Source organism: Rhipicephalus sanguineus, chromosome 1 (assembly GCF_013339695.2).
Source record: "Rhipicephalus sanguineus isolate Rsan-2018 chromosome 1, BIME_Rsan_1.4, whole genome shotgun sequence".
Classification (NCBI taxonomy): Eukaryota; Metazoa; Arthropoda; class Arachnida; order Ixodida; family Ixodidae; genus Rhipicephalus; species Rhipicephalus sanguineus.
In genome coordinates this window covers 140,895,911-140,918,907 of record NC_051176.1, presented here as the reverse complement: position 1 = coordinate 140,918,907, position 22,997 = coordinate 140,895,911, and the positions used below count along the sequence as shown (strand labels likewise).

The window sequence follows — 22,997 nt, the reverse complement described above, 5'->3', positions numbered from 1 at the left end:
GAAGGCAAGTCTACTTGTTGAAAAGTTGGCTGCAGCGACATAACCTCTTTGAGGACGTTTTGTCTCTTCAAGCGTCCGCCATCTTCCACCGAACATCTGTTTTGTTTGGATTGCCATGAAACTGTGCGGGCAAATCTTACTTATAATCATGTTGTTATGTGTATTGCTGCGATGCTAGCTTTTACCTTCAGAATTTTCGAGGGCCATTGCAAAATAACATTGAGGAAGAAATGAAATCTGAAGCCACAATAGACAATGCGAGAAGTTTTGTAGCGCTGATATAGGTTTTCATGCACCCCATTGGTTGCAGATAGGTAGCATCTTGAAAAATCCTAAAGTTTTGTCAGTTTTGTGTGTAAATCACAGAAATGAAAAAGAAGACAGTGTCATAATTATGGAACTCTGTTTTCTAACTATAAAAATACAAATATTGCATTATTCAAGAAATCAGTGGATTTCTAGTGATTTTTTTTGCCATCTAGTTTGGAGCAGAGTGAGAAAACTTAATTAAAAAAAATGTTATCAAGGGTTGACATCTGGCTTTCATGGTAAGACATCCTTAGGTTTAGCATAGAGACCTGTGAAGATGGCACAAGGAGAAACATGCACAGGTGCTAAATTTCAACAATTACTTATTTGCACATGGATCACACTTACTTGTGCATTGAACAAAAAGAAAACAAAAACTCAGGCATGGACAGGCACAGCTGCACGAAAGAAAAATAGTTCTTTCTTTGTTAAAGATAGTGATGGCGCACTAACACAATCTCAGCTAACATTATTAATAGTTGCTGATTCAATGATCAATGTAGTAGTTTGTCAATGTGCCTATGCACAATGAAACTCTCATCAAAGTGTAAAGCAAAGTTGTGCTCCAATGTGCAGCTGACCAGTCATCGCTGACTTTCTTTACGTTGTTTCAGCGTTCCCTGAGCCTTTCTTTTTTTGAGACACTACCTCATTTGCCCTACATAATGCTTACCACATGATAGGGGTATCTGGTAAACGGCGCCTTCTATGCAGGGCACGTAATGTGTCCTGTGATTCTTAATGCAGCCAGGCGTCCTTGTGAGTATCTGGGTTGCTGCTTTTGCTTAGCTTAGAATCCTGATTTGAGGCCATGAGCACAATGCTCATGTTTACCCAAGCACCAACCGTTTTTATGTTGACGGATATCCCGTGCAAATATGGCATAGTGGCAAAAATTCGTCGTCCATCAAGATTAGTCTTTTTTTTGCCTGGCAAATGCAAGGTGGTTTTCTGAGTAGGGCTTCTGCAACCGGTACAGAAACAGGGGCAGGATATCCTGCTGGCATCCGGTGAGTTCTTGAAATTAAGGCTCATCCAAAAGAAATGGGAAGAGGATTTTTTAGTGCAATATACAAGCACAGGGGTTTTAAGATATGAGGATGACTACTTCTTTCTTTATAGATTACCACAAAGGTTCTGTCGAATCTGAAGCCACTAACATCGCAACACTTGCACGTGATTACTTACACCCAATGGTGCTTACCCTCGAGCATTGGGCGAGTGTTGTACTATCAGGTTCCTGAATGTACGATTTAATATGCATAAAAACTGCATGTGCTAGTCATACGAACTGAGGGGAAACAAGCCATGCTTACCTTTTAGTTCCTCCCACTCAATAATGGTAAAAAGGTGCATTGTCTGACACTGCCTCGATAACAACTTAAAAAATCCTGTTCCCATTTTTTGTGGACGAGCCTTAATTATATCCTGCTTGTGGATGCAAGCAGGATATCCTGCTCCCCTTGCTGTGCCGGTTGCAGAAGCCCTACACAGAAAACCACCTTACAGTTGCCAGGCCAAAACAACGCCGAATCTTGATCGTCGAAATATGTTTCCGCTATGCCACATCTGCACAGGATATCCGACAGCATAAACACGGTTGGTGCTAAGACAAACATCAGCGTTGTGATCCCGGCTTCAAATAAGCATACTAAACTATGCAAGAGCAGCAACCCAGTTGCTCAAAGGAGGCTTGGCTGGAATAAGAATCGCAGGACACGTTACATGCTTTGCAAAGAAGGCATCGTTTATGAGATACCCCTATTATGGGGTAAGCATTATCTAGGGAAAATGGGCCATTGTCTCAAAGGAAGGCTCAGGGAACACTGCAACAATGCAAAAAGAGGCAGCAGTTGCCGGTTAGCCACACAGTGATAATAGTATACTGTACATTGGATTGATTATTGAATCAGCAACTATTCATTATCTTTGCCAAGATTGTGTTAGTGTGCCGTCACTATATTTAACAAATAAAGAACTATTTTTCCTGGACGCAGCTGTGCCTGCGCATGCCTGAGTTTTTCTTTCCTTAAAATTATAAATATGTATGGATCTGAGTCCAAATAAATTACTTGAAAGTTAGCACCTTTGTGTGTCCCTCCTCCTCCTGCCTTCACATGCCTCTGCGATAAACATTAACGTTTCAGTATTATGTGTAACCATATGTTCTTGCATAGATGACGTCATCTACAGGCATTGGCAAACAGCAAAAGGAGGCAATGAAACATATATTCTACCGCTATGTTATGAAGTGATGCAACATTGAAAATTGACTATCATGCAAAGCTGTAGGCCACACTTTTCACAGCGTATTCCATTGCTCTACTTTTTCTATGTCGTGGGCCTTAATAGTCCCTGTTCTGACCTTACTGCTATGTACAGGTTTTATGGTGTTTTTTATAGGTTGTGGTGCAACCATGTTTTTAAGCAATGTCGTGCAACATGGGAGTACCCATTTCCTTCTAACAAAGCATTGTTGTCAGATGATCGATAAGCCTGAGAGTTTGATAATCTGAATCGGAGATAGCCTTCATTAGAAGGCATCGGATACTCATATGTTTTCATCACATTTTTTGGAACATTATCACCCCACAATCTATAAAGATACCAGGAATCTGTGTATATCGCACAGTTCACGACACAGGTTGAGGCCTACCAAAGAAAGAGAAGTGTAATGCACTGTGTGATGGTGCCTTGAATAACCTTGTTTGACAGGGAACTTTAATTGTCGAATGAATTCATACTATTGGGGAAGGGTGTACATTTTAGCAATACTTGTAACTGGGCATTTTGTTTCATACTCAGGAGGGAACAGGAGCGCGAGCTCCTGTTCCCTCCTGCTCGGACAATGCTCCTCTCTTCTTTCTATGTCCGTGTCTTAGCTCGTGATCCTCTTTCCTCCTGGGTGTACGTTTGATTATTCCATTTTGCTGTTTGCACATGCACTGTAGATGATGTTATCTCTGTGCGAACACTTGGGTTCAGATGATATTTTAAGGGTCTGCGTGATTTCTAAAAAAAAGTTAGTTTTGAGCGTAGCTCTGCTATGTGCTCTTTCCTTGAGTAGCTGTGCTATCCTGTCAAGATGTTCAACAAGTACCGACGCACTCCAATGTGGATTCTTCTGTTTTTCTAAAAGACAAGTGATCAATTTCATAACTATGCAATATTGGCTAGCTAACATTGTAAATGTGTACTTTAAAGCATGGAATCGGGAAAAAATATTTCCATTTTCCATTCAAGGTACATCATGAATGTACTTTTAGCTATCAAATAATATGCAAAAGTCACCAGGGGTAATAATACAAAAATGCTTTGGCTCGCTTTCCCTAAAGCCTTGTTTTCAAAATTTTTGTAGAAATGACCCATAACTTGTTACAGCATGCATATCGGTAAAATATATTGTAGGTTCTTACAGAACCCATCATTTCATGATTCTTTTCACTAGAATTTAGCATTTCTCTAGCTGTTTTACCAAGACTCAGCTCCACATTCCACTTTCCTATTGCTCAGATTCACCTTGCACAAGCTGAGCATGACCTACAAATTGTTCTGTGATAGTTTTGTTTAAAACAAAGGAGGTGGAATAGGCTCACTGATGCATGCAGCAGTCATGCATGGAGTACCATTTGAGTAGCGAAAGGACGTTATTATGAAATGTTACATCAAAGAAGCCAACAGAGCTAATTGGTCTGTCTATAATAGCTGGCCAATCTACGAAACCACAGCCCCCTGAAGTGATATATAGTGGTTTGTTTTCTTATGTTTTTGATCAAAGCAGCATGAAGCCAAGGCTATGTAGTTGGACATTGATACAGCATGGATTATTCAGTTAAAATGGTAAAAATTATACCACTGTTCTGAAAAAAAGGCATTAAGTCATAAATTGCAACATCTGTTCACATGCTGCCCTAAGCTGTATGCTTCAGTGCCAAGCTAATATTAACACTCTCTCTTGCAGGTTTCAAATACAGCAACTGCTACCACCACGACAGTGCAGCACAAGAGACCCTATCATCAGTGCTGAGTCAGAAATTAAATAGAAAAGCGCTTTCTTCTGAAATCTTTCGCCTGGTCTTATTTCGTTTATTTGTGATTGCAAAAGAGCTCTTTCGTAGGAAATACAAAATTTAACTAACTAGCCCCATTTATCGTCCTATAGAAACTAAATAGGTTGACAATTTAGCGCTCGTTACAAATGCGTGTATCATAGACCTGCAAGATTATTGACTGGCTTTGAAAGACTGTTACGTGTAAAGAACAATGGTGATCTAGTCATTGCTCGAAATGGTCTGCTGGCGTTTATGTGACAATCGTCTAAAGCATACACACTTTTGTATTGTTAACCACAAAAAATATTTATTGACCTGTGTGCAGCAAACATGCTGCTGCTGGCATAAGGCCTAGGTCTGCAATATGGTGTTTAATGTCAACCTAATGCATATGTTCAATTGCATTTCACTAGACAACGGCCATTAGAAACTCACGCATTAGGACTCCATAGACTAACGCTAGACAATGGTCATCAGAAACTCTAACGTCATGACTCTATAGACTAACGGTGGCCAATTACTATTAGACTCGCATTAGGTGTGCATTAGAAAGCGCATTAGACTGGCATTAGACAGTGTAATGATTCTTATGTCTAAAGACATTAGTCTGTCTATTAATACACATTAAATTTTTTCATAAGGGGAAGTTCAATTTGTCAACGCCTTAACACACCGCGAGGTGGCGATCTTAGCCCAAAAGGTCGTAAAAGCGTCGGCCTCGCTCAAAGCACCACGCTAATCCAAACCAAAAATAGACAGGTTTAGTTGGGCGTCCGCAGCAGCTCTGTGGACGCAGCCTGCCAGCCATTTCCTATGGCAGGCTGCGTCCGTAAAGCAGTTGCGGACGCTCAACTAATGGTACATTCGACTGGTCGTTTTCGAGCGCTCCGAAGGCGCTGAAAAAAGTATGCAAAATAGCAACTAACCATTGCTACTAACATTATCGGGTCAAAACATAATCAGGAAGGAGAAAGGTGACTTGTATACCTGCTTGTTCTCGTTGAAAAGATTTAAAGCTGTTGAATTCAACAGTTTCAAACACAGTCAGAGCGGTCTCAAACGACCAGTCGAATGTACCATAAATCTGTCCAATAGCTCTGCGACGCGCGCCTGCCTTACCTGGCTGTAACACCGCGTTCCCCGCTCACGCGCTCGCCCCGAGAGAAAATCGCGGCCGCGCTATCGGGGCGGCACAACGCGCTTTGCGTTTCCCTCTAGTCCGGCCGTGGTGTTCAATCACATTTTAACATGCCGCGGGATGGCGACCAAGTTCTGCGTGCAATATGCGACGCTCTTGTGGCTATCACATCTCGTTCTCTGATTACGCTTTCACCGCTAACTACTACAGCTACCACAAGGGCTTGTTTAATCATTTACCATGGACGTTAGTCGTCGGGATGGAGATATACCACGAATCGTCAATGTGGGTGGATCCACGTTAAGTGGGGCTATATCTGCCAGACATCAATATACATTGCACAAATTCTCTTATGTCAAGGTACAGTAAACATTCAGTTACTTGTGTAAGGGCACGCTTTACTTTCGTGTTATTCCGAGTCCTATCACGGAGGGATCAACCATCTTTTTCTCTTTTTTTCGGGCTGCGCATATATTGAAATACACGTTTTCCCTGCTGATAGCATCTCAAGTGGTAAAGAAAACAACGTAATGTATTGTAAAAGATATGACACCAAGGCGCACTGCAGAGTATTAATCTAGAAAGCCATACTATACATGAGGACACCTTCTCTTGGCAGTGGAGCGAAGGCTACAGAGACGAGGTTTGCTGCACGTTAATGTTTTACCGGAGGTATACATGTATAGTACGGTAGCTTACGGCTGATTTCTGTTTTGCTCGCTTGTAGCCTTTAGAAAATCACATACACGAAAAATGTGAATGGTAGAGATATTTTTATTGTTCAGTGCACATTCCAGTGTCATATTAAGAGCACTCTTTTTTTTTCTTGAGAACTGAACGGCATGTTTTCGGTCGCATACTGACCCTCGCTCGTCATGGACACCATGTCTACTTTGGAATACGCGTCTGCAGGAATCGTGGTAATGTCTTAGATACAGAAAGAAAAGGAACACATTCTTGTAAAGTGAAAATAATTGTATTTTATCCAGAAGTTTCTGTAACTGCTTGAGCCTCATAAAAAATAACGCGATTGTAGTGAAGAAGAGGCCTCAGCGGCATGGCCATCGGCATCAGGTCGCGGTTGCTGCGCTTGGCCGAACGCTGCTGACCGCTGCCCGTTCTCCCGCATCTTCTACTAATAAACCTCTTAGCGAGTGATGGAAGCCGCTTCAGTTTCGATCGCCCTGGAACATATGGGAATCGCACTCTACCCTTTATCCTGCCCGACGACGCAAGCGAGACTCTCCCAACTCCTCCAGCCGAACCGCCCACCCTACTCTGCGCTGGTATCTTGCATCTGCGAGGTCACCCGATCTTCTCTGGCACTGATGACAAAGACGTTGAACATTGGATCTCCACGTGCGAGCGAGTGAGTGTCCGCAACAAATGGGACGACGACTGCAAGTTGAGCCACGTTGCATTTTATCGTACATACGTGCCCAAACTGTGGTTCATAAACCAAGAAGCTGACCTTAACACGTGGTCGGTCTTCAAGACCAGCTTCACCCTAGTGTTCGGTCGGCCCGCGGTACGAAAACTCCGCGCAGAACAACGCTTGCGAACTCGATGCCAAATGCTTCGTAAGAACTTCACCAGCTACATTGTGGACATCCTTGACCTTTGCAAGCGGGTGAATGCTTCCCCATCTACTATGCCTGCTAAAATATGCTAATGTTGGTGGTAATGTTGACAATCCGCTGCTGATAAACCCGTTAGCACAGCATTTGTTTCAGCACGGCAAATAAGAAAATTACCAATGAATTTAGATACTCTTTCTTGGTCCGCTAGCAGGCATGCGTTTCGGTTCTGTAGCTTCCACAGTACTGTCAAGAGAAGCTGTCTCCGATTATACCTGTCATGCCCGTGCGGTGTGCATTACACCGACATTGCGAGGTGTGGGCCCGTGCTAGCAGAGAACCATGACAAGCCAAGCAGAAGCGAGAAGGCGAAACGCGACTGCGAAACGCGTCGGTGTTTTCCGCTCCTCCTCTTCCTGGGGCGCCGTTCTTTCCGTAGGGAAAGCTACGAGATAGGTGGCACTCCATGGCAGGAGGGAGAAAATAACAACAAACGACAAAAGCAAACAAGAAAAACATGGTGAAAGACGTTATCAACGTCGAACATGCGAATTCTGGGAATTCTGGCACCGTCTTCTCGTATACATTCTCCTCTTACTGGCCTCCGACACGCAGTCTCGCTTCGTAGGCTGCGCCTGCAGGTTTGACGATCGTTTCTGGCATGCACATGTATTGTTTTTTATGTTGTCTTTTATTTCTAAGCAGTTGTCTAAGCAATCGTTTCTTTATTCTTTCGAGATTTCTATGTCTTCTACTGCTCTATAGCCAGTGATGAGTTTTCGTGTGCATCGGCTCGTAGTTTCCCATGCTGCCGGCCGTTTAATGTACGTTTGGAAGCTTCGGTGGCGTTTCACTGTATAGGTGTGCGCCGGCACGCTATCGCCTTTCGGCAGCAGAGTTCAAGCATTTAGGTCGCGCCCCTTATTCCGCTATACGCCCGTTTACAAGTACACGGATGCGTTCGAAGCGAAAAGAAGCATCGACACGAAAAGAAGCGCAGCCGCGGCCTAAACATTGCGCTTTGTCGTTTGCGCTTCTCCTGGAGGGATATTGGACGCCATTGTACGTTATGTTTGGAAGGAGATTGCCAGGGTCTTCGACTGCTGTGGCTAGGCGGTGCCCTCACGGCAGTTTATGCGGCACTAGAATTTGTGGAATGGCCGCACAAGAGGTCTGTGCGCGAAGCGAGTATACATAACTTATTGTGCCAGTGTTTTTTGTTTGCTTTACTAACGTCCAATGAAATTGCAGCGCTGGGAAACCGGTCACTCTACATGAAGAGGTTACTGGAACAACGCATCCGCAGGTCATGACCCCAGAGGCTCGCAGTGAAGCAGTGGCGGCTCCATTCCATTCCAATTCCATTCCGGGGAATTAGAGCTTGCCGCAATTTCATTCCTTTCAATTCCTCGGAATGAAAAAACTTAGCCCATTCCCACTCCGGGAATAGCCGGGCTGTTCATTTCCATTCCTGTAATTCCTCAACGCAGGAGAGGCATCTTGATAGTTTTATCGAGTTAAGAATAAACGCTCCATAAAGCTCTTGTCAACAGATGCATTACGAACTGCAAAGGTACGCAAAACACATTACCAAAGTCGAGGGATAGTAGCTCGGTGACATATCTCGTACAGTACAACCACCCTATTAATTCCCATAGGGGCAGTTCTCCCGCTGCCTACAGTATTTGCATGGTCAGCATGTTCGAACAAATGGTGATGTTTTAATATTGTTAAAGCTTAAATGTGTTAATGCTAAAATGAAGACATAGCATATTTTCATGCTGACAAAAGTAGTGTTCAAGAAGACTAAGCAGTCTTGCTACGCGTCTGGAGGGGTCGTGAATATGGGCAAAACTAAGATTTGGTTAATGGGGAACAAAACCCCCTAGATCGGCTGGTATTAGTTGAAACAGCGCACCGCTTGGGCACCTTGTGCCTTTGCATCGAATACGGAACACTGGGCCGCACTGCTCGTCAGCACTCACGCCGTCAAGCGCGCCTCGCAAGCATAGATGGGGTGAGGAGAAATTTCTGTGTTCGCCTGTGCGCACGTATGCAGTGGAATCCTTGTGACAAAAGTTATTTGAGTGTGTCAGGTACGAAACTGCTCGTGAGATAAAAATCAGGCTGTGCATAGAGTATTCGCCACTTTCGTGTGGGGGTACCAAAGGGAACCAACAGGCAGGGATAACTTGTTTCTTCCTTCAGCATCTGCTGGGATAATGCATTTCTTTGTACACTAACTTATGCCTCGGTTTGTAGTAGGCGCGTTGCTTATAAGTGTACCGTGCCTGTAATCAGCCAAGCCATTTTAAAAGTACTGCTTTATCATTAAATTTGAGGCGCTGACTTACTAACGTTTTAAGTTTGAAAAACAGCGCGTAGACGAAAACATGCTCTATTTTCGGAAAAAGCCGTCATTCCATTCCCATTCCATTCCGCACAAAAGGCACTTAATTCCATTCTCCTTACATTCCTCCAAGAGTTGTCCCCATTCCATTTCCATTCCATTCCGGGGTCGCGAAAATGTGGAATGATTCCGGTGTCATTCCAGTTCCGGAGTGGCAACTCGGCAATACTGCAGTGAAGTCAGTTTGCTCCATTTTGAAATGGCAAGCTCAGTTGAACACACATGACTGGTTGGCACCGTCACACACGAATATTGTTGCATAATATAAGCTGATAAATGAGTTTCACGATACGTTGCGCGCTATATTAGAATACGCCGAGTGATTTCAATTATTACTTACAGAAACCACGCCATATAGTTGTGTTACCTACGGGCTATTCTAAAAAAAACGATAATTCACCCAGCCTTTTTTTTCTCTCGGTGCCTTTTATGCTAAGATATTACCCTGATGCCCTTTCATAGAAGTTGCTGCATTTAATCACCCGTACCTTACTACATTTTACAGCCCTATTCTGGACACCCTGAGCAGTAATGATGGTCGCGGTCCCCTTTCCCAGTCGAGTGGGAATTGGGAAGGTAGGCGAGCACCACTTTCACTTTTGTTGGCTACAGTCTCCCTTCATAAACGCACCTGAAAGAGCCATTGCCCGGAAGCTGGTTTAAGCAGGAGACCTAATTTGAATTCTGGAGGATGGCCAGGCTGTCCCATATATATCGTTTGCACAGCGCCAGCTAGGCCACTCTCATTATCCGCACCATTACCACTGCACACTCTGATTGGCCAGGCAGAATTCTAAGTTGATATTTACCTTGAGTGTCGCAGCCATCCTCCGCCAGACGGCGCTTACACACCCCTCGCCACTAAATGAAACATGGAGCAATACATCAATCATCCAAGAAGTACTGCAGAATACACACTCAAACGCCCTACTCATATTCGTCAACCTCGATAATCGTTCTAATGCAAAGTATACTCTTTTGTCTGGGAAACAGACGTTATTAGATCCCTGTGAGACATTTTGCTTCTCCGTTGAAGTAGGTCTCTGTCTGCAGAAACAAGACGAAAATGGGTTGGATTAGAATGCGTAGGTAGGACATTATTTTTAAATTTTATACCCTACATCAAAGAAGATTAATGAAAACCGGCTTAGGGTTATTTCAAACAAGGAAACGAGCCCTCAAAATTGCCTTCTTTAATTCACATCAAAGAAGGCAGCTCGGAGCTGGGCGATATATTACACTGTAAGAAAAAATCGAGTATACAACAATAAGCGTCATCCACCTCGCGTGGTTTCCTCGCGTTATCACCGCGGTCTCGGCACTTCCCGATCACGAACGGCGCGCGCGTTATCAGCGTGACATATCGTTCTTGACAGGAAAGTATCTAGAGCCGGGTTTTCATGAAAGGAAAAGCGAGCAAGCCGGATGACGATTATTGTTGTGTGGCAGAAATACTCCCGACATACTCGATTTTTTTTAGACTCTATGCTTCGGGATGGTAAAGTCGAGTAGGCGTGCTTTCTTTTTGATAGTATTATCTACCACTGCAATTACTAATCACCTCTAACGAAAACTGTTATAAAACTGAGCGGCTGGGTAGATGTTTATATTTTCGTCTACTTAACAAAATTAAGGCTTACTCATTGCACAAACGCGCTCCCGCAAGTTTCTTTCGAAACCCCCCCAAAAAAGCTATAAAGGAGTAACGTTGATTTTTCGAATCTGCAGGTTTCCCTGAAAGGCAATTGCACGGTCATTCAGAATTGTCAGAGTTCAGAGAACAATCCCTTATTCATCCTTTTGTTCTCTGTGTAGGGGTGGAAAGCTATTGCTACACTGAATATCGATATCCTCGATGAGTTTTTGATGATATCGACGTTCTTAAGTATGTACCGACAGTAATAATTCAGATAGCATTATTTATGACGTTAACGAATTTGGCTCTAAAACGATTGATAGTGGGGATAAAACAGTTGACATCACGAAAAGCTCCACCGAGAGCACGGTGTAAGAAAAATCATTTAGGTGTGGACACTCTCCGCCCGCCGCGAAGGAGAGCGCGTCCAGATAATGTTCGCCTTTAATACATGCGCCGGCCGCAGTTTCGTGGGGGGCGCTGCGACATGGGGGCTTAATAGGGGCTTAAGAAACCTATTGCGACGAGGCGAACGCGCGTTTTTCTTCATTTTTTTTTTCACCTCATTGCATTTTTTCACGGCCAGTTTTCAGACGGCCACGGTGTAAACGGCGCACCCGACGCACATAGCGTCCCTAACAGCGTTGCGTACGTAAAAGCGCGGCGTCTTGCTTAGAGCGCGTGAGCAGTCTTTCTGCTCGCTGACTTCTCACGTGCGCAACGCCGTTACGGACGCTACGCACGCAGCTCGTCTTCTATAGTACATGCGCCGGCCGCGGTTGCGTGGGAGGCGCTGCGACATGGGGGCCGAGAGGAGGAAAGAGGCGAACATTATGTGGACGCGCCGTCGGGCGGAGTGTCCACACCTAAATGATTTTTCTTACACCGTGACCGAGAGTAAAGAAGCCGATTTGTCTATCTCAGGGGTCTCCAACACGCGCTCGCTTATGGCTGACCGCACAGGGCTGCCTTTGTCCCATATTTTTGGTGAGGCACCAACCATATGCAGTCACCACGTGTTCGCACACAACCCTGGAGCAAGGACTATATATTTCAGAATCAACGTATGGACATCAGTCATTATCGAGATCGGTATCGATGTTTATAGAATCATGCGGCTCTATTCCTATCATAAATGCCCCATAAATGAGAATAGGAAGGTCCTCCTCTTTTCAGATGACACCGTTATCTAACATTTCATTGAACCCCCCCCCCCCCCCCCCCAAACCATATTTACTGTCCCGGCTTCGGCGCGACCGAATTTTACAACTGCGGCACGCTAGCTCAGGTGAGTTGGAGACCCCTGGCCTAAGTCTTAGAACGAATAAACGAAGAAAAACGTACTAAGAGAACAAAAAGCCAACAAAAGAGACTGAATAACTGTCATCCTACGATGGTGATTCATTCTGTCTGCAGTTTCTTCTATATTATTTCCGTTTTCCTTCTTTCCCTTCTTCGTAGCGTATACGGTTAACCTGTCTTCATTTCTGTCACTTGTCTCTCTGTCTTTCTGAACACTCTGCTCCAAAAACGTCAACTTGAGTTGGTTTCACTAGCAGAGCGTATTAGCTGAACTAAATACCACGCCCTGTTCGATAATGCTATTACAGTATTGATATATTACCACTTACTGGGGTGATGTCAGGGTGCTGAGCTCATTGCGCAGTCGTTTTTTGATCAATCAGAAAAAAAGTTCTGTTCATCATAGTTTACAAAAATGTGGCTTTTTTCCTTAGAACGTGTTTCCTAGGCGAGAAATACTTCGTATACAACTGCAAAGCATGGCTCCGTAGATATAGCTAGAAATATTGCTCCAAACTTGGTCTCCAAACTTGGTCACTACACCTTGTTTGGTAAGTTTGTTAACACAATGTTTCTAAAACCGGCAGAAGCAGATCCTAACGGACGCAAAATTGCAGTGAGTGAACGCGTTGTGGGCTCTCACTCATTCGCTGCTTCTGCTTTCGTTTTGCCTCTGCATTTTTCTGAGCCGAAGGAAGGGAGGCTCACTTTGAAAAACAAGAAACTATACTTTGGTGACACACTATTACTTCACGACTTCGCCTCTAATAGGCTCCGACACTTAAGAGGTTGTCATAAGTGTAATATGTTATTTGTAAATGTTACACATACACTGCGTCTTTTCTTTTTTAACACATATATTGTCACACTGCTTCTGCAGAATGTTTATAACATTGCGTCTAATTAGTGCCAGATTTAGCGCGCTAAAACACCATTCATCAGCTTGGCGCAGCCACTTACGTACCAAATATTTTCTTTCTGGCCTCATCACAAATCTCAGCGATAGTTCTAGTTACTTCAGATAATACTCCTATTTTGTGAGTCGACACAATATTGCATTTACAGAGCAAAGAACTCTTGATTTCCAAGGATTATCAATATTTCCATAGGTGCATGTGAGAAACGCAAGACTACTTCCCCAAACCAAGGCTGTAACTGTTACAATTCACTAAAGAAGTCTGGGTAGAGTGGAGCGGCCGGCCATGCTTAGCATAGCGAATGCACCAAGTATTTGCAGTCAGAGCGAGCTCGAAGCCTCCTCCACGACGCGTAATTTCCCACAGGGCAGCGCTCTCGAAATACCGGCCGGCATCTCAGCTTATACGATGCTAGCGAATGTTTCGGGAATACGAAGCGTGGCCTCGACTGGCCAGAGCACGTAAACGAACCCGGCTACTATAAAGTCGTGGCCAGAAATAAATCTTCACGAAGAGTTATCCTTCTGAAACGTCTTCCCCTTCCCCTCTCAAACCACGCGACTGGAGGAGAATGAAGAATGTGTTTGTCGTAAACTCCAAGTTTAGAGGGAGGAGGCCCTGCAGAAGCCATTGCTTATAGAGTAAGTGGGAGACTGCAGAGTTGGAAGGGGTGTGGCTTAGAACGTGGGCACTCTGCAATTAGCGCGCGCATCGTTGTTTACTCGCTCGGGTAGGAATTAAGGTCTATCAAGTTGAGAGTGCGTTTTCCTGTAGCCCGAAGCTTTTAGTACCAGGAACCACACAGAAACGCTTGTTGTAAGAGCGCTCTTGTTTAGCGTTACGTTATCGTTTAAATAGTTAAGTGGTCATTAGTACGAGACGCAACGATATTTTGTATTTACGAGTATGCTTTTCATGAATGATTGCCTTCAGATTCCTGGCAATCAGTTTCTGCTGTGCATAATTAATTTTTGCTTCGTATTCCCGAAACACGTTTCGGAAACCAGAATTACAAAGTTTTCTTTTGTGCCCACAATTATTCTGCTGAAAAAGCACACGGTTTCATAACTGCCTTGTTTTTACTAAAGTTGCTTTCACACACAACGGATGTTTCAGCGCTGTCTGGAAGTAAATGTTGAATTTCCGCCGCTGAAGGCAATCTACACCTGAGGAGGTAGAAGTTATTGGCCCAGAAAAATTAGAACAATCAATTTGGAGTATTGTTTCCACACGAACCATCCCTAACAGTTAGTGAAATCCAATAGTACTCAAAGTGTTAACAAAGCTTATCGGCTTCTAAAATATGCGGTTTCGACGATGACAACCACAGGCGTAGCCAGGGGGGGGGGGTGAAAAGGTTCAACAGCCCCCCTTCCCGAAAAAAGATGTTGGCTACGCTTCTGATGACAACATAAAAGATTACACCATCTCCCGCTAAATGGGACCATGAGGCGATGCGAAGCCGGAGCACTTGCACGATCGCGTTCCGTTGGCGTTCGTTAGGCATGCTATAAAAAAAAAAAAAAAAAAAAAACCGACCTCGCCTCGTGGAACGCAAAAAGGAACGCTACGCGCGTCGTGTCTTCCCTCTAGCCTTGCCGTTAATTCTCACAGGGCGAGCGGGGAAGGCGGGGGGGGGGGGTTGATTCTTAAAAGGAAGAAGGAAATGAAAGTGAAAATTGGGTGTAGAGTGCACGATAACTGTCTCTCAAGTGAGGACACCTCAACCGATACACTCACGGGGGACTGGGGATTGAAGGGACAGTGAGAGTGAAAAGAGATGGTAAAAGGAGAAAAAAACAGAGGTATGATGGAAAAAAAAAAGAACAAAAAAAGGTGAGGGGGGGGGCAGGAGAACGGGCGTCCAGTCACCGTGGTGAGCGGCTAGAAAATTCGTTCGACTAGGCCGGCATCCTCGAGAAAAGCGAGTAGGCCGCAAGGGCTGATCGGCGACGGTGCACGTGGCCGGTGGGATGGAGCAATCCTGTAGGGTCGCACACGGCAGTCCGACGAGTCGGTACTTCATGACGAGCCATTTCCCGCGCGGTGTTGAGAGAAGGGCAGTCAAACAATAGGTGGCACAGGGTTTCGATCGCGCCGCAATCGGTGCAGGTAAACATCTGCAGTGCACCCTCAGATGGCTCTCTTTAAAGCCTTTGCCTACCTGCTACCTAGCAGAAAAACAGCGCTTGGCGGCTAGAATAAGGTGCAGGGGCTATTTTATGATCGGGCGCCTTTCTGTTTCTTATCCAAGTGATCGCCGTACCAGTGATCGCGTACCAGCGCGTCTTAGTAACCAACTAGGCACAAGAAAAAATGTTGAAGCGCTGACAATTTCGAGTAAGTTATTTTATTTTGAAATGCAAGTAATGTACCCCACGTATTCACTATGCGGTTGAATCTGACTACGTGGGATAAACAGTACAAAGATCATACAGAGCTAGAGTGAAGAAAATGCTTAGTATATAAATACAGCTTACTATCGTTGTTAAAAAGCATCATGTAGCATAATATTTAGGCAGGCGTACGGCACGAAAACAAATTCAAGGGACAAGCAGTTAGTTATAACTTGCATGAAGTTTTTATATGCATCTTCATTAAATAAGTCTACAACTGGCGTGCTAATACACGGGTTTTCTCTCGTAAAAATTTCGGTATCACAGATTTAGGTGTTTTGATATGTGACGCATTTTAAGCACAATAACATAAGTTTGAAGAGCACCGTCCGAGACTGCGAGCGATCAATTTATTTTTTTCATAATGAAGGGGCAATGGGGTAACGCTAGGACGAATACAAAAGACGAGATGAAGACAGGACATGTATTCTCGTCCTTCGTATTCGTCCTAGCGCTTCTTCATTGTCCCTTCATTATGAACCCAAACCAACTCGCCCACCTATCTGTGATTCTGCAATTTTTTTATTCTTGATCACGAAGTTTCTAGGTTTAAGGGGTACTGCCTCGAAAACTTTAGTTGCCGTTTTTCTGCGTCAAATGAAAGGTCAAGCCCTCAAAAGCCTAGAAAATGCACAAGTAAGCGTGAGTGCACCCTACGAATTTCATTAAAACATGCTAATAAAAGTTAGTTCCAGTTCCTAATGGCACTCTGACGCTACGACACGGCATTAGCTTCTCGTGACGTGCTCGCGCAATATATCATGACGTTTCGGCTGCCGCTCAGCTCCGTGGCTCCGTTGGTGACGCAGAAGCGGCAATTTTGTATGTATTGGTACCTGACGGCTTCAACTCTGGTGCGTGAAGACACCAGAATTGATACTGTAGCCCCACGTCACGCTAGTGTTGATGTCAATATGTGCGCAACGCGTGAATTGACTTAATTTGCACATAAAATATCTTATCGGCATTTACTGATCTGCAAAGTTGGTATGAGCCGTCTCAGAATTCTGTATGGCGGAGTAAAGTAAACTGCGAAATTTGGTGTCAGTACCCCTTTAAGTTTTCTTTGCGAAGCGTAACTGATGGCGATTATGTATTAGAAATATATATTGCTATTTATTCTCGTATTTGTTTAAATGTTATTTGGCACGAAGCAGACGAAAAATATTAACCTGATGTTGAGATTTACAATTCGCTAGGAATACGTTTACTCGGATCACATTTTGCAAAGCGTGGGCCCACTTCTCGCTTCTTGAGACCAATCAGCCAGTGCGTTTTGGCCTTTTCTTTCAAGGAACAGCGATCTGTCGCTTGGCCCAGACACTTCTTAAGGTATATATTGTAAAAAGTGAATCGATATCGCATTGTACGTTTTTAAACACTCTAATGCTAATTTTTGTCTGGTCTGTCATTACCACTCGTGCCCCCCCTCCCCCTTACCCACACGCAAACAAAAATAAGGAATAGAGAAGGGGACAGCGCGAACATGTCTTTCGAAAAATCGGTTTGATAAGAATAGAGAAAAATGAAAGCCAGCGCTAATTTGTGCGTGAAAGAAAGCAGCATGGCACTCTACGATGGTAAAGCCAGGTCACCAAGAGGCCCCCGGGCAGGCGACACAGTCCGATTGTTGCCTGCACGCACCAAAGTGCTAACGATGCCTCATGGTGGCCGCCACCATCTCTTTCTCACGAGCTCCACTGGCGAAAGGGCGACAGGCGAGTGGCGTCAGCGCAATTAGGGGCGTGGTAACTGTCTAATAAGCAATTAGGAAAAAGCGATTAACGAACAACAAAGGCAGTGCCCGTGTTTCTCGACGCTGCATGCTGCGCCTTTTAGCGTTAGCATTCGTATTTCTTATTTATTTCTCGTTTCTCGTCTTATTTCTCATTTTCACAACGGGGTCCTATTTCGCTTCGTATCACACGCACTGCAGTGTCATCGTCAGGCTTGACAACGCACTGAGATCAAGCCTCTCATCTCATGCCATTCAGTTGACTGATTGTGACTCACTGTTGGTTGTCTTGGTATAGAAGCGCTCCAGGAGTGAACTGTTTGATATATTGTGGCTTTTACCACTTGAGGCATAAGCATATGCCACTAACATCGTAACAAAGTGTTAGGCATTGTTTTTTGTGATAAATTTAAGGTTCATAACTTCAGTGATTTATTAAAAATTACGCCCTTCAAAGCCAGAAATTAGCTCTTGTCAGAGCTCCCGAAGCTCATCACGTTTTTTTCCCATAATAATAATGGTGGTATCGAGGACCTGTATATTCCTGAGTATGAATTTTTGGGGGCGAGCGCTTAGGGTCTCGGCGTGTCGGCGTGCATCGTGCATCATCGTCTGCTGTCGGGACGGTCCATTCGCTTGAGCGCTAGAGGAGGCGCCACCGTCTCAGCGCTCGCCGTGTGGCGAGAGAGAGCGAACGGCACGCGTTGACTGTGGGAAACGCTTTCTGCAATGAACGCTGATCTACCATTTCGCAAGGAACGAGAACGCGCCCTCGCCCGCGAGAGACAACGCCGACGCAGACAGCGTCTGCTAGCGAGTTTCTTGACTGAAAAAAACACTGCTCGATCTGCACAACAGATCACTGGCTACCCCGTATATATCGGCACTGGATCTTGACCTGCAACGTAGTGCCGGTGGGAGATTTCTCTTGGTGCGTCGTTGAACATAAGATTCGCAGCGTGGACGTGTAACTAAAAGCGGACTGAGGGTCTCTGTCTTTTCTACTGTCTCTCATAGCCCATAGCAGTGATTTTGCTGTGGGAAACATCGGTGCACACTGCGCGCTTCGCCCCTCCAAAGGTTTCACGTTAGTGGAGCTGAAACACCCTTCTCTACATATTTCGTCCCTCCCCAATTTTTAACACGAAAGTGTTTTATGCCGGGGTTCACCAAGACTTTCATGACGCATTTCCGTCACGGAAGTACGTCAGCAAAATAAATGCCATCAGATGGCAAAGAAAAAAATCTATAAGGAAAAGTTCCGTTCACGGGAATCGAACCCATGACCTCTCGGTCCGCGACCGTGGCTGGCGGGCGTTTAGCCCACTGTGCTACCGCCAAACACATTACGGAGGCGACATGAACGCGCCTTTTATCTTTCACACTTTGCTTCTCACAGTGACCTTGCATGAATGGACGCTATGAGCGTCCCCTTAATAACGGGGCGGTGACATCTGTGCCACCAGGCTCGAAAACAAACAAAAAAAAACGTGCCGTTGCAACGACTGTCCCATTCGGCGCGCTTCCAATACAAGTTTCATTTTCTCAACGTTTTAACGCGATAGCGTTAGAGAGCTCGTGTCGCAGAAATTCCGTTGTCGGTGTCGGCACCGTTGGTTGTGAGCGAAAAATCGACCGTGAGCGAAAAACGAGAAAGCAGCAAATAAAATAAAGAATAACAATTTCGGTTCATTGAGGATCGAACCCGGGCCGTTCGCGTTGAAAGCAGTGTCCTACCACGAAGCCACGAGGGTTTTTTTTTTTTTTTCTATTGTCGAAGCCACGAGGTTACTTGCAGCTACTTCGGAAAAAAAACACTACATAAATGCTATGTAGTGGAAGGAGTCTCCTTAACGCATTTTGTTCGACAGGTGTCACGACGAAAACGAGCCCATGCGGCGATTTGTAGGCGCATTTGGGAGACCATCAAACTACGTCGAAAAAGGCCGGATAGTGCAGCCATCGCCGCTGAAAACACACACGAACTTTCAAACAGCTCTAAAAATGGACAACTATGTCCATCTAGCGGAAAACATATCAACAAGCAAACAGCAAATGGATGGATGGATGGATGCTATGAGCGTCCCCTTTATAACGGGGCGGTGACATGTCTGCCACCAGGCTCGAAGGATAAAAAAAGAAAAAAAAGAAAAAAGAAAGAAAAAAAAAACTTCCTTGTTTCATGTTGTCCTAATGCCTTATCTACATTGATTAAATCTATGTTATTATAACAAAAATATAAATTCACAGTCCATCTCTCTGCCTCTTAAGGCAGAAATACCTTTTTTTCCCCAATTATTATTTTTGTACTTTATCTCTACTTTTCTGCCACCAATACTCTAACCGTCTCTTACTTATTTCTATCGCGGGCGTGTTCAGCTTTCCATTGTTGTCCCTAAAACCAAGGCTTCATGTAGACTCGTGCCCACACGTATACCTGGGTGAATATCGCCACATTCAATCAGTACATGTTCCATCGTTTCCTTAGTTCCCCCGCAGCATGTACATAGTTCTTCTTCGTTACTGAATCTCGCTTTATACTACGCTTCTCAGGCAGCCCGACCTTGCTTCAAACAGTAAGCGCTTCCCCTTGAATTATCATAAAACCTTTCCCTCCTTATTTCGTTTTTTCCTTTTCGGTAGTTACTCAGAGCCGGCTTCTTTTCCATCGCTGTCCTCCAATAAGTCTTCTCCGCCTCTCTGACCTTCCGCTTAATGCTCCTTGTTGCCATATCGCCCGCACTGCCAGCCGTATATTTACTGGTGAGCCTCCTAGTTCTTTTTCTCCACTGCGTGTCAACGCTTTTTCTATACAAATACCTGAAAACCTTCTCTGCCCATCTACTCTTCTCATTTTCCTCAGCCTCTCTTCGAATCTCATTTTGCTCTGCGCTTCCCTCACTTCAAAGCCTGTCCATCCCATATCACCCTTCACCGCCTCATTTGTCGTCTTCCGTGAGCGCCCAAGGCGAGGCGGCCCACCGTCCTTTGATTTACATCCATTCCTGATTGCACCTCTGACTTCATGCACACCACTGAGTTCCCAAATGTAAGCCCCGGACCATCACACCCTTCCACAGCCCTCGAAGCACCTCGTACCTATTGTATCCCCATAAGCTCTGTGCTTCATAATTGCAGCATTCCTCTTTCCCTTTGCTACCGATGCTTTCTCTTGTACCTCCATATATCTATCCCCCTCTTTACCCATACTCCGAGGTACTTGTACTCGCTTACCCTCGGTATTTTTTGGCCCTGTATTAAGACCGTATGGTCCTCCGTGATCATTGAATATCATCAATCCACATTTTGTTGCACTAAATCCTAGTCCTAGAGCCTCACACTCCCTTCCGCATATATCTGCCAGTCGCTGTATATCATCTTGACTGTCCGCAATAAGACAATATCATCAGCATAAATAGACCTGGAAGCTTCTGCTCAACCATCGCTCCGACCTGTTTGTGTGACAAATTAAATCCAATGTTGCTACCTTCTAGCGCTTTTTTCCATCCTCGCCATGTACAGCATTAATAACAGCGGGGACAAAGGGCATCCCTGTCTCAGCCCCTTGCTAATTCAACGCTGTCCTTGCTACTTATTCCTTCCCATTCTATACAAACTGTATTTTCTCGGTATATTTCTCTCAAAGCTGTACACAGTCGTCGCCTATGCCCACTTCCTTCAATATATCCCACAAAATTCCTGATTAACGTTGTCATACGCCCCGGTGATATCTAGATAAGCTACGTATAAGGCCTGTTTTCTATTTTAGATATTTCTATACACTGGGTAAGAACAAACAGATTATCGTCTAACCGCCTGTCGATTCGAAATCCATTCTGAAGTTCTCCCAAAATATCATTTGTTGTTCTACCCACGCTTCTATTTTTAATTTTACTGCCTGCATCGCCAACCTGTATAGAGCACCGATGGTAATTGTTAGGGGTCTATACGAGCGAATGTTATCTTTTTCTCCCTTGCCTTTTATAGATTAAGTTCATTCTACTTTTTCGCCAACTGTCTGGTATTTCCTCTCCTGTAACACTTTTCTACGGCTTTCAGCAGTGCTTCTTTAGTGTTATGTCCGAGTTCGTTAATGAGGCTGACGGGAACCCCATCTAAGCCCGGAGTAGTGCGCTTAGGAATTTTTCCTTCGGCCTTCTTCCAATTGAAATTCTCTAGTACTACATCTTCGTCGGTTGCTCTCCTTTGCGTACTTTTACTCACCGGGGGAATCCCCTGGGGGACCTTTTTAAACGAATCGGCTGTTATCTTTCGAATGTAACCTAGCGCTTCATATCCTTCGAATTTATTTCCTCCTTCATCTACCATATGTTGTTGCATTGTGACAGACTTCCTACCCAGCGCTTTTAGGTGGCTCCAAAATATCCTAGGCGCGGCCTTCTTCTTTTCGCGAATCTCTGTCATCCAGCGTTCACTTTCACCTTTAATTTTTGCCTCGACTAATTTCTGCACAATGGATTTTTGCTCTAAATATATTTCCCATATTTGGTTAACTTCGTCCTGTGGCCGCTTCTCCTTTTTTGCCTGTCGGTGCTCCCGTGATGCCTGACGTCGCATCTCGATCGCTTCCCGGTTTCTTTGTTCCACCAACTTTTTGGCTTTTTCTTTCCCTTCCAACAAATAGTTTTCTTCTCTGTTTCCATTTCTTTCGTGATTACATGTAGCAGCTCACTATACTTCCAGTCTTGCCTGGTAGTTTCGTCTACTTTTTCCTCGACTCTTGCGGCTATATTGTGTATGTTTGTCATTTAGATACGAGCTGCCAAACTTTGATTCTATGTTCTTATTTGCAGTTTTATTCCCATTTGTAATATTATGCGTTTATGATCACTACCCAAGCTGTTAATGCCTTCTTCGTCTATTCTCATGTCTCTAAGTTTTCATATATTCCTTCTGTCATGAGACAGTAATCAATGCTCGACTGCTGTTTCCGACTTCCCACGTGATCTGCCCCTCACACTTAGGCCCCACGTTATATCTCAAGACTATGTTGCTCGCAGAGATCTAGCAATAACTTGCCATTGGTGTCTGAATATCCGTCAGGTCATGAATGTGAGCGTTCATGTCCCCTAGAAGGATTTTTCGGCATCATGACCAAAATTCTTTATATCGGTGCTTATGCATTTCACTATCTCCAGATTCTTTTCTCTGCATTTATTCCCCGTCCAACAAGTAGCTAACCCTAGCCACGTTTTCTTTCCACCTACTGTGCCCGAAACCATATGTGCTCTGAACACGTTGTTCACTCTCTCCCATTTTGTTCTCTATGAATTAGCATTCAACCCCCCCACCTCTCCTTTCTGATGTGATCCTGTTACATCCTTCCAAACATAATTTTCAATATGTGGTGGCTCTTCCAAGTCTCTAAGGTGTGTTTCTGTACCGCATAAACACCTATCTGTTCCTTGTTTACTGTCTCTCAATCTCTAACCATTTTGCCTTTTTTTCTGCCCCTGCATGTTAATGTAACTAATTGCAACACGCGCCTTCTCCCTTCTTTTACT

General features: G+C 44.5%; 1 protein-coding gene across 1 annotated transcript in view; it reads left to right on the top strand.

The window, feature by feature from the left end:
- LOC119399101 (glycosyltransferase 25 family member) overlaps nt 1-22,997 on the top strand; it is a 493,406-nt gene that overhangs the window by 148,387 nt on the left and 322,022 nt on the right. The window lies entirely within an intron of this gene.